Source organism: Oncorhynchus clarkii, chromosome 3, assembly GCF_045791955.1.
Source record: "Oncorhynchus clarkii lewisi isolate Uvic-CL-2024 chromosome 3, UVic_Ocla_1.0, whole genome shotgun sequence".
Taxonomy (NCBI): Eukaryota; Metazoa; Chordata; class Actinopteri; order Salmoniformes; family Salmonidae; genus Oncorhynchus; species Oncorhynchus clarkii.
Genome location: NC_092149.1, coordinates 21,184,189 through 21,192,902, shown reverse-complemented (window position 1 = coordinate 21,192,902; position 8,714 = coordinate 21,184,189). Strand labels below are relative to the sequence as shown.

General features: G+C 43.8%; 1 pseudogene; it reads right to left on the bottom strand.

Annotated features, from left to right (window-relative positions):
• Positions 1–4,286: 4,286 nt before the first annotated feature.
• LOC139385148 (activating signal cointegrator 1 complex subunit 3-like) overlaps positions 4,287–8,714 on the bottom strand; it is a 175,375-nt pseudogene continuing 170,947 nt past the window's right edge.

Here is an 8,714-nt window from a genome sequence, read left to right as displayed (position 1 = left end):
GTAGTCTGTTCCATTTCCCTATTGGGCATTATTATTATAAACGTGTCAGTGCTCGATGTGAATCCGGGATTTGCTCTTATAGATCCTCACCTCTAGCCTTGTTGAAATCATCCTGGGACATTATAGAGAGTCATGTTATTCGTTTATTATATAGGCTTATACGTTGATATATATATTTTTTTATAGCGACACATTGTTTTAGATATTTTTTTTTATTGCTGTGTGAACCAAGTTTAGCATATAAGGGCTAGTCGTTTGTCATCGTCTGATTCTCCAGATTAAAAATAAAGCTTTCATATTTCATAGTCCTAAAAAGGAAATATAGGCTACGTTTAGGGCTATTGAGGAATAACATAGTAGGTTAATAACCAAAAAGTATAAACACGGTTATAGTACAATTTCAAAATGTCAAGTCGTTCAACAATGTAGGTATGCAAAATGTTTTTCAATGTAATAACTCGGGGATAGCAGGTTAGATGACCATGCACTATAGATGGACTTCAATTCCATAACATAACCTGAGGTATGTTGATAGACCAGTGCCACAACGCATTTAGTCCGCGGAGTTTATTCAATTGATGCAGTTGATAAACTGCCAAACGAGATGGCAGATATGGAAACGCTGGATGTCTAGGGCCTATGGGGTACATTTTACGCAAAACAGATTAATAATGTACGTTCGTGATATTGAATAAAATTGAAAATGTTGCAATATCGAAGTGATTCTTTATTGAACATGAGGAATATATGAAAGATAGGCCTAGATTTCGACGGGACATTTTTCACGCCATTTCGTTACCTAGCAATTTTTGTAGGAGGTTAGGAGAGTATTTTTGCTTACCCCTAACCCCAACCCCAGTCTCCTTACCTGCTACAAAAAAAGTCACTTCAGTATCAAAGTGGCGTGAAAAGAGTGTTTCCCATATCTCGACCTTTCCGTTTTATTTCCGATAAAACAGACAATTGCACAAAATAAAATCGCTGATGACAAACGGCAAAATATATAATTATAGCCCCAGCAGTTAATATAAAAAATAAGAATTTGTTAATTTATTGCAATCCAGGTTTAAACAACTAGGCCTATGCGAAATCAATTTGGAACGTAATATACCATTTTTTTCCTCGGATCTTGACACCATATTGGGATACGTTAACGGAAAGACAAGTGTGCCCTTGCCCATGCACTCTCCCACCCCACCTCATCCACACTCTTCTAGTCTTTCTCCCATCATGTGTTGTGTTCGTATTCTTTCACTTTCGACACGGACGCCCACATGATAGGAATATCTCCTGCGGCGCGCGATGAAGAAAAATAACCCAGGATGCGGTGCATGCACGGAATAGTTGATGCCAGTTGAACCTTTTCGTAAAACCCAAATGTACTACTAATTAGACTGCAACTATCTGTGGGAAAGAGAATAGAAAATACTCGAGCTTATTAAGTCCCCAGGATGGACTTAAAATGATTCCATACAGTTATTAGCCAAACATGACGAAATTCACAGCAACATGTTCACTGTCATTGATGGCCTTAATCGAAAGTAATGTAGCATGCCTCAAGTTAGACAATCTAACGACGTTTTGTGTAAATGGCTACACACAGAGATAGCCTACACTTTGAAAATAACAGAAAAGTTCATCCTTAAGAATCTAATCTGTGGTTCTACTAAAATAACATTTGGCATTGTTTTAAGATGGTCATACCAAGGATCATTTAGCTATGATTTTGAATTTTAGGACCCCTTTAGGTAGGCCTATAAAAAGAGTATTCACTTACTTGATAAAACATTGAATTTGGCCTTATTGCTATTAGTTTATAGAAACACATTCAATAACATTCATACATGGAAAAAACGATTATCAAAAAGTTAATAAAAAAAATATATTTTTAAAGTGTCTGTCCTATATCTGAGAGATTAAAGATCAGGAAATATGTTTTTTTTTAACCCATATTAAAAACAAAAATACATTTTGGGCGCTAAACTATTTCCATAAATCTGGTACTGGGCCACCTTCAGATGAGGCTTGTGGGTGTCCTAGAGCAAAACAACATGTATATGTTCATAATAGCCTCACCTTTCTATAGAGGGGTCATATTAGTGTGTAGCCCAAACTGATAATTCAGACTGAAAGCTGGCAGATCAGTGGTAAGACTTCAGACGTGTCCCATGAAGTGACGCTTGTGGGGGTAGTAGAGAAAAACGGAGAACATATTCGTTCTTTAGGCCAAACCGTTCAGATGACAGAGATGTTTTTGTGAGATGTCTCCTGATCTGACAAACACCGCTGTAGCTCGATCACCTTCCACCACAGATGCGGAAGGCCGCCATTGGCAGAAGCAGTAGATTGAGACGCAGCCCATGCCAAAAAAACATCAGATATAAACAGATACCTCTAGCTAGCTTAAGCAGAAGGATTTTGATGGTGATTTGTTCATTATGCTAATTAGATTAGACTCTATAGTTTTTAACTCGAAAACGTGGATTATCACATTAGGCACTGCTAGACTAATATCCATAACTAACCGTAATGCAGTAGGTTACACTACCAAACAACCTACACCTATAATAAAATACAGGTCTTGCACTGAGGTCTGCACAGCCCACTATTTAGCTATGTGGCCTACTCAGACGAAAATCATCAAATTACATTGGAGTCCCTGTCACACTTTGGCTATAAAGTAACACAATTATATTCGTATTTAATTAAGCTCAAATTTGGGATACCCTGCATACAGACTGAAAAAAAAGTAGCCTCTGCTATTTTCTTCCTTATGGTTTAATTCCCATACAATAGGCCTATTAGCATTCTGCAATTCTGAATCCAATAGTGAAGAGGTGGAAATATGGCGATCACGTGGTGAACCTGACCGCTACAGGAGAGGAGAGTCCAGCGCAGGGGTCGAGGTACAGATCTAAATGATGCTCACCACAATCACTACCAAATACTTGAAACTGTTTGACATGTTTATTTGACCCATGTCGGACTGACAGAGTTGTTCTTTAGGACCACACGGTGTCCATATTCAGATGAAACCATAGCAGAGGAAAATGGCCCCAGTGACAGACTGTATCCTATAGAAAGGACATGGTGGTGCAACCAGACAGACCGTGTCAGTAGAGAAAGTATTTGTACATGCTGTGTAGTTTGAGATGAAATGGTGTGCTTTTTATAATAGGAGGTTTATCGGTAATTGTTTGCATGATATGTTTTTTTGGCATTAATAGTAAGTGTAATATATAACATAACAACATATAGATCACTTTCCCAAAGTTGAAAAACCCACAAATCATTTCAAAGACTTTTCAAACCAAACAAAAGTGTTTTACAAAAGTCATTATATTCTATCAACAGAGAAGTTACATCTGCTTCAATTGATTGGACAATCCAAAAATCAGAACAAAGACGCAGCTGGATTTTGTCATACGTTTGGTTCTAAAATATAGTTGTCAGCTCTCCCAAGAAAATAAACACAGTTACAACATAGTAATGAATGAGACACAGACATCTTTACACATGTATCTCTGTGTATTATGGTTCTGTTCTTCTGTTCCTTGTATGACTGTCTACGGCAGTTTGATCAGCTTCTATAGATGAATCTTCCACAAAGAAAGAGGAGAGGAAGAAGAAGGAAAGGAGGAAGCTTAACGTTGCTATACACTAAGGATTGTGGGGGTGGGGGGCAGTACCTGTACCAGTACCTGCCCCACAGCACTATTTTATTTTTCTCAATACCCGTTCAAAAGTTGGTGGATTTGGGGAGTTTTAGATAGTAGGCCAATGCCTGGAAATATAATTGACATAATATGACTGGGGAATGATATGATATACTGCAACAAAATAGGTATTCATTGTATTACACAATGTTGATGAGGTAACTTCACAGCCCCGTCTTTCATGAGTATTTCTTTTGACTGACTGATCATTGTACAGGAGGGTCCCATTAGGCCCAATAGTTTCTTATAGCCCATGACCCAGACTCTCCCTCCCTCCCTCCCTCCCTCCCTCCCTCCCTCCCTCCCTCCCTCCCTCCCTCCCTCCCTCCCTCCCTCCCTCCCTCCCTCCCTCCCTCCATCCCTCGCTCCCTCCCTCGCTCCCTCGCTCCCTCCCTCGCTCCCTACATCCCTGCTTTAAGGCTAACATCCAGTCACACAATTACCACCATCACATCATCAGGGTAAATATCCCAAACATTGGCCTCTAAATACACATGGCCATTGTCTCTTGTCATTTTTAGATGGTCATTGTCACCATGTCACTCATGATGATGTCATCATGTTGATGTATCACTTGACGGACATTCCTCCCATGGCCTCAGTGACTTCACTGTTGACCTGGGCTGCGATGCAGGCAGGGGTCATGTTGAGGTGGAGGTCATAATGCTGGTCCAGACCCAGGTAACTGTCACTCATCAAGCATAGCGTGTAGATACACCTGGAGCGAGAGGAGGGGGTTACCAGGGGAAGTAAGAGTTTGTGGTGGGATAAATATCAATTAATCCAACTATTTTATAAAGCCCTTTCACACTGGCAGCTGTCCCAAGATGCATAAAGTAACCGGGCTTAGACCCAAAAGAAAATAAAGTGTTGACCTTTTTCCTATTCTTTTTAACATTCCCGTACGTACTTTCCGGTCATCTCAGGGGTGTAGAAGGCCAGGGAAACGGTGCTGCGGTGTCGGCAGTATCCGATGCGTTTGACGGCTAGTAGCTCTCTGCGCTCCACCTCTCCTAGAACCAGAAACCAGCCCTCATCCTTATTCTTGGGGAACCTGGGGGCCTGGGTCTTACTGTCCTGCTTCCTCTGGAAAACATGACGACAATTCAACTCATAACTAACGTCAATAATGTTTGTGTGAGCTCCTTTATACATGTGTGAGCATGAGTGTGTGTACGTACCCTCTGCTGGCCGGTGTTGATGCGCTGCAGTGAGACCTGCAGGACGTACTCCTGGTCAGCGTGGACGTCCAGCCAGCTTCTTTCGTCTCTGAGCTTTCCCCTGGCCGCAGGGAGGGGGCGCTGTGCCTGCTCCCCACACCCCTCCCACCAACCCTTCACACTCAGACGCACCTCCACCACCGGCAGATGGCTGAGGAACGACCAGGCCTGGAGGAGAGAGGAGAGGGAGGAGGGATAGTAAGAGAGAAACAGAGAGGAGTGCAGGGAAATGAGAGAGGGAGAGAGAGACAAGGAAAAGTGTTAGACCGAAGTGCAGAGAGAGAGAAAAGAGGAGGGAGACAAACAAAGAGCCAGAGGTGAAGAGAGAGAGAGTCAGACTTAAGTGAGAGCCTTGTATAAGATGGACATATCTATCTGGTAAGACTGGAGCGTTTGAAGAAAGCTTGATTCATTCAAACACACATAATTCCCATGGTCTTAGGTGCCTCTTAAAGCTTTGTCATGGTGACTTTAACATCTCTGACTCGAATGGAGAAGAAAACACAAATCCAAAAGGGGATAGAGAGCAAGAGAGGTAAGGTAGAGAGAGAGAGTATGGATGATAGGTGTGCGAATGTGTGTGTCTGAGTGTGTGCATGTTTTCCTCCTGAAGACCCTGTCAGTGTCAGGGAGGGACTGGGATGGGAGAAGGAGAAAAGCCTCTCAGATTCACCCAACAAAAGCTATTTATGTAAGGATTACTGTCCCCTGGCGAATCAGACTGGGATGCTGCCACGCATCTAGTTATTTAATTAGCCAGGCCGCAATGCCATGGGGGGGAGAGCGTTGAGTGGCTGGGAGGCGGGGGAGCAGGGACACTGATTGGGCAAGGCCGCTGGGCTGGCAGTGGTGCCTGGACGCTCTCATTACAGCTGCAATTAGCACTTAGATTGGTGCTGTAAATCCTTGCATTGGACCGTAATAGGAGATCCTGGAGGTACCTTGGACCACCGCGACAGACTGATGCTTCTCTGATGCTTCTCACTCTGTGTGTGTGTGTGTGTGTGTGTGTGTGTGTGTGTGTGTGTGTGTGTGTGTGTGTGTGTGTGTGTGTGTGTGTGTGTGTGTGTGTGTGTGTGTGTGTGTGTGTGTGTGTGTGTGTGTGTGTGTGTGTGTGTGCGTGCGTGCGTGCGTGCGTGCGTGCGTGCGTGCGAGTGTGTGTGTGTGTGTGTGTGTGTGTGTGTGTGTGTGTGTGTGTGTGTGTGTGTGTGTGTGTGTGTGTGTGTGTGTGTGTGGGCTGACGTTGGTAGAGTGTATGTAAATGTTGTTTGGTAGTGCTCTGGTAGTGTATTTGAGAACGTTACATGAATAGAGAGATGAGGCCAACACCTTGGAAGTATTTCACGTTATTTCATTGTGGTGGGGGACAATAGAGACGGGAGGGTTCATGGTGAAGAGTATGTACCCCTAGAAAGCCTCTGTTTCTAATGGAAAGTGTCACTTTACACATCCAGTATAACAGTGAGGTGAAGGAACGCAGAATGTTAGAAGGTTGTTACCTGGGAGATCTGATGGGGTTGAAGCTCCTCCCCCAAGATGGCAGCGAAGGTGTTCTCCCGCCCCTCGCAGGAGGCAACCAGCTCAGGGAGCCCTTCTATTGGTCTGTGGAAGCCCCTGGCTCCACCCCTCCCTCCATTGGAGCTCCACCTGCTGCGGGGAACAACAGGGGGCAGATCTAGTCATGTGATTTTAAATCCTAACCACACTTCCTGCTGTGTCGTTGCCACTGGAACCTCTGTCCTCTCTCATCCCTCTATCCCTTTCTCCTTACCATATTTATTGAGTTGGCACAAAATTATTCTTCACTGCAGGACACAGTGTCTCAAATCCACATGGTGTGTATGTAAAAATAATTAAGATTGCCTTGGACACTCACTCTTGAATTTCCTCTCTGTGTGTGTGTGTGTGTGTGTGTGTGTGTGTTAGTGTGTGTGCATGAGCAGCCCTGAGGTTAGCAGAATGTAACCGATGCTGCCAAATTATAAGAATGCTTGCAGAGTTTGGGGGTGGGGGTGGGGGTCAGTAGAGTCATGTTGTCTACCTGAACAGGTAGAGGTGCTGCTGCTCTATGGTAGGTAGGGTCAGTATAGAGGAGTCACAGCCACCTGCCCTGAATGATCATCTGCACCAGGTTACAGATGCTGAGAGCAGTCACCAGCCAGCCCTCGTTGGCTGCTACGTCCAGCATGGCCTGTAGACAGACAGGGAATACTTTAGTTGAAAAATGCGTGCATTTATATGACTATATAGCATCCCCCACTGACATCAGTGTGAGATTTACTCACAATAAGTTATGTTAGGATTGAGCCCATTTTGCACACTCAAATTCAGCATGTCTTTACACATTCATGCACATGTTAAACATCTACACAATAAATACAGCCCTCAATTTCTCTAACACCCCCCACACTACTTTTTCGCAGGTTGACGTTTTTTGGGATGAGCCTTGTCCTGGAGGCAGAACTGGGGCAAGCTGACAAGTAAAAATGGGCTATATTGCTTTTTGGTGTTGCTTTTTAAGGTTAGGGATAGGCATTAGGGTTAGCAGTGTTGTTAAGGTTAGGGTTAAGGTTTAAAATATTTTATGACCACTCTGCAGAGCTCGCTCCAGAACAAGATTCATGACAAAAAAACGCTAACCTGCTCCCTCCCTCCCTCAAAGGTTAGAGTTGCCAAGCTCCGATGCATTCTAAAAAACTTAAATAATCAGAAAGTAATTCCCAGGCAGTAACTATGACTAAAGAGAACCCTGAGTGCACAGGCGAAGCCCCGGCAGAGTTAATCAAAATGCTAATGCAGTACAAATTAAAGTAGTACTGATTAACATTTCACAGAAGCTGAAGAAGCAAATGGATGGTGACAGAACTACGGCTGACGTCACTGGAGTCCCCGTTAGCTGGGCCATATTCATTAGGCACCAAACGGAAGAAAACGGACTGAAACTTCAGTCCAAAAAGAGACGCTTGATTTCACTTTCCGTTTGGCTCTAATGAATACGATACCCTCGCCACATGAGGAAAAAAGGCTCTGTTAGCCTGTGGACGAGCAACGGACAATCACTACCAGACACACACACAGTCAGCGCTTCGCAGATCATCCCCCCACACATACAGTACAAAGGCAGCAACAATGGGTTACAGAACCAGATCCTACAGGCAGACATGGACCAAATCTCTCCCAGGCATGGCCAATCACCAGCAGACCTGGGATCTGGTGGCCAGGGCACTTGGTGGGCAGGCCTGGTTGTTAGGAGCAATCCCTGACAAGGCTCTTTTTACGAGGAGCTACAACTCATCTGCACACCTCAACAGCCTCCTGAATCACAGGGCCTCCTGCCGGTCAGGATCCACATTATGTGTGTGTGTATTCTAAGATTGTGTGTGTGTGTATTGTGTGTGTACTGGAACTATCAGCAGTAAGTGTGTGTGTGGTGGTTAGGTTAGTGGCAGACAGTGCAGTCTGTCTTGTTAAAGTCCCTGTGAGGTCCTGTGGTCAAACCTGACTGTCTTCCTCATCACGCTCAACACTTTCACGCTAGGAAGCCAGAAACCCAAAATAGACACAGTATTTGCCTTTGTCTTTTAAAAAGGCTGAAATGATCAACAACAGTAAAAACATATACAGATTTATTATCACACTGAAATGGAAATAGTTTGAACACAAGTCAACAATGACCATTTAGATTATTTGAAAACCTTGTCAGGCTTTCGGTTTACCAGTCTCCTGGCATCTGATGCACTCTATGACACCTCTATGGCACCTCTATGGCACCTCTATG